Source organism: Arachis ipaensis, chromosome B08 (genome assembly GCF_000816755.2).
Source record: "Arachis ipaensis cultivar K30076 chromosome B08, Araip1.1, whole genome shotgun sequence".
Lineage (NCBI taxonomy): Eukaryota > Viridiplantae > Streptophyta > Magnoliopsida > Fabales > Fabaceae > Arachis > Arachis ipaensis.
The window spans coordinates 120338890-120342757 of record NC_029792.2 but is presented as its reverse complement, the minus strand read 5'-3'; positions in this window follow the sequence as shown (position 1 = coordinate 120342757).

Sequence of the window (3868 nt, the reverse complement as noted above, 5' to 3'; positions counted from 1 at the left end):
GGTATATATAATTAAATAACATAAAATATTAAATATTAAATAATATTTTATTATCTATATTTAATATTTAAGGACAAATCACATAAATAAACTATTAGGGTTTCAATTTTACATGAACGTCCTAAGAGTAATGCTAAATGTACACCATAATCAGCTACCAAAGTCAGTCACCAGTATAAAATACTTGTTGAAATACAAATACACATTGAAAATAAGTTAAACCACATATGTATTTATACACAAATACATTGGTGGCAAATTTTAGTGTGCAAATAGTATTTTTGATGTCCTAAATGTAAAGAACTAACGTGAAAGTCCTAAAACTATGTAAATCGAAGCAATATAATTCAGTTTACCTTAATTTCATATAAATCGAAGCAATATAAATCGATATACCTTGAATTCATATAAATTAAAAAAGTATAATTCGATTTACCTTGGATTCATATAAATCGAATCCATTTATTTAATTTACTAAGAAGGCCCGTTACATATATTAAATCAAGTGAACTTGTTTCAATTTAAAGCAATTGGTAGAACATGTCAAGTCGAATCTAATTTATTCGATTTACTAGTACATGCATGAATTTTCATTAAATTGAATTAATTTAATTTGATTTACTATGGAGTATGTGCTATATAAATAGGATCAGAACGTGTAGTGTTCAATAGAGTGGATTTCACAATGGCTAGTAAGGATAGTTTTTGAGTTCTAGTGCACTACAAAGGGACAATAAAAAAACGCGAGAGGGAATAAAATTTACTGATAAGGATTCATTGTGTCTTTATCAGACCTTCTACGAGTTTTGTTGATTTTTAGAATGCCATACTCTAGAAATTGGGACTACATGGAGTGAAATGGATAGAGAAGTTATTTATAAAATTTCAATTTCTGTTGTTCGCAATGGGATGAAGTACGACTCGTTTGTGATAAACAGCGATGACGATTTGCAAGTTTTATTTCATTGTCGTCGCCAGCTTTTCGAGGTGAGAACCCATGAACTATTGGCCAAGTTTGGGGATGTGGTCTCTAGTTTAGGAAGATTGAATCGAAATCATCAATCAGTACCAATGGCAGCAGCCTCTAGTTCAACCCCTGTTGTTGCATCTTCATCTCTACCTATAATGGAATCTGCGAGGAATTTGGTGGCATCTCCGTCTTTTGCAACTAATTTACACCGCGATGAAATTGCAGAAATAAGTGATAACAGGAATACTCCTGTTATGATCCTGGTTTCTGGGGAGGTTAGAGAACCAGATGCCGTGAAAGATGTATTTGTGGGATGACGATGATGTGGAGCCCGCCATGATTGATGATGATAGCGATGATGATATAGGGAAGAGTATTCCTTTTGGGGCTGATGGAGCATCGAACTCAGGAACTCAGTAGTACCTCCTGCACTTTTCGACTCTAGACTTAGAGGCTATGAGACAGCAGGGGTTCCCATTTGCGGCCAGAGATTCACATGACACCGCAGGTCTAGTTGAGTTTCAAGTTGGTCAGCAATTTCAGAATAAAGAAGAAGTCGTGTTATGTGTGAAGACTTATAGCATCCGCTGTGGGATTGAGTACAAAGTGTTGGAATTGGATCAGACCAAGTACTACAAGAAGTGTAAGGAGTTTGGAAACAGTTGCAGATGATTGATTCGGATCACTCTTCGGTAGTGGAAGGGTATTTGGGAGGCCAGACGGTATAACGAACCTCATACATGTCGACCGCCAATGATCACAAGAAACTTGATTATCATGTGATATCTACTTTTATCCAACGGCCAATGAAAGGCGTCAACTTTATCGAGCCTGAAATCCAGGAACTACTAGAAGATCCATGTCTGTATGGACCAGCGAACTTTACCACATTCCTGTTGGTCACACGGCACAAGCATCGGTATAACCACGAGAGAGCAGTAGATCCACAACTGTATCTGCCCATATCCTCTAATCCCGCTACATACAGTAGCCACCGAATATGCATACGTGTACCGGACTTGTTACCAAATAGTTGCGTTATTGATACCATCATGATGTATACCCTCGCATACCTCCTGACTGCCTCCTTGTCTGTGCTCAGAGGAAAGTCATTGAATGTCTCCTGCATCCAAGTGCACTTCACACTGAACTTGTCGATGCAGTCCGCCGGAGACAACACACCCAATAACTCCTCGAACCAAGTCCATACAGGTCGGCTTCCTTCAATGTATCACTCAAAGTCCGGCAGACATCCACTGACGTACTCTTCGTCGATCGGGAGACCTAATAGGTACGCAAACATCCTGTAACGTAATCATGCTCTTCCCGAATGACATGTGAAAGGTATGCGTCTCAAGACGCCATCGTTCGACAAATGCACTGACCAATGACTCATCTAACCTAAATTAGTGGTCATTGAACCTCGCGATATGTGCTAAACCGGCCATTTGCAAGTACAGTATAATCATGTCGTCTAGGGACATACCATATTGCCTCTTCATGCTACTGATATATCGCTGGGCTACATGAAGATGAAAAAATTCTCTAAAAACCATAATAATTAACAAAATAATTTACTCACCGATCATTAAGTAATAGATGCCCTTTTGGACAAAATACACTAACCCCAGACAAACAATCTTATAATATCCATATCCCCAACAAATTAAAAAAAATTCATATCCAAGCTAAATAAAAAATTAACTAAAATGGAGAATTCTAATAAAAAAATAAATTTTAATGTAAAAAATATTGCAAACCAGAACATAGTTAATCTAACATTTAAGATTTAAATTAAATTAAATTAATTAAATTCTAACTAAACTTCTAGTGTCTAGTTAATCTAACATTTAAGATTTAAATTAAATTAAATTAATTAAATTCTAACTAAACTTCTAGTGTCTAGTTAATCTAACATTTAAGAATTAAATTAAATTTAAATAAATTAAATTAAATTAATTAAATTAAATTAAATTCTTACTAAACTTCTACTACCTAATTAATCTAACATTTAAAACCTAAATTAAATTAAATTAAAATCTAACAAAACTTACCTACTTAAACTTTTAACATTTAAAACTTACAAATTCTAATAGAACCTCTAATCACTACTCTAACTAACAGTTACTTATCACTTCTCTAACTTGTATTTGTAGGCACAAAATTCTAACAAACTACTAAATCAATACTCTAACTACTATTTGTAGTTTAAAAATTCTAATAACGCGTTTAATCAAATGCTAAGGAACTTAATATCACTAGCAACTCTGGTCTATCTTAAAGAAAATAAATTTCATTTACTAACCTTTTTATGGATGCTACCAGTAATATGGACAATTTCATCTAACCAGATACGATTCGGGTCGTCTTCCATTTCTGCCGTTTAAATCTTGTGGTATTTTTTCCAAACTTTTCTCTGGATGGTACGTTTTGAGGTGTGGGGAGATAGTGAAATATAATTCGAAACAAGTGAATTCAAATTATATATATAAACATATATATACTAAATCAATTTTAATGCATTCGATTTACTAGGAGTTTAAATTGATGTAAGCTGTTTCGATTACCATGGGTCCAAATTGAAGCTCCATGTTTTGATTTGATACGAGTAGCTCATTCCAAATTCTAAACCATACAAAATCGAATCTTGTTATTTGATTTACATATATACCTACTAATTTAAATCTTATTGATTTAATTTACTACTAGAATAGTTAAATCAAATTTATTACATTCAATTTATATATAAAAAAATATCAATCAAAACATGCATGTAACATTTTTTCTTTTAAGATATTCATGTAAAATTAAAACCCTAATAATTTGTTTATGTGATTTGCCCAATATTTAATATTCAATATATATAATAATGGTAAATGTAAGATAAATTAAAATAGT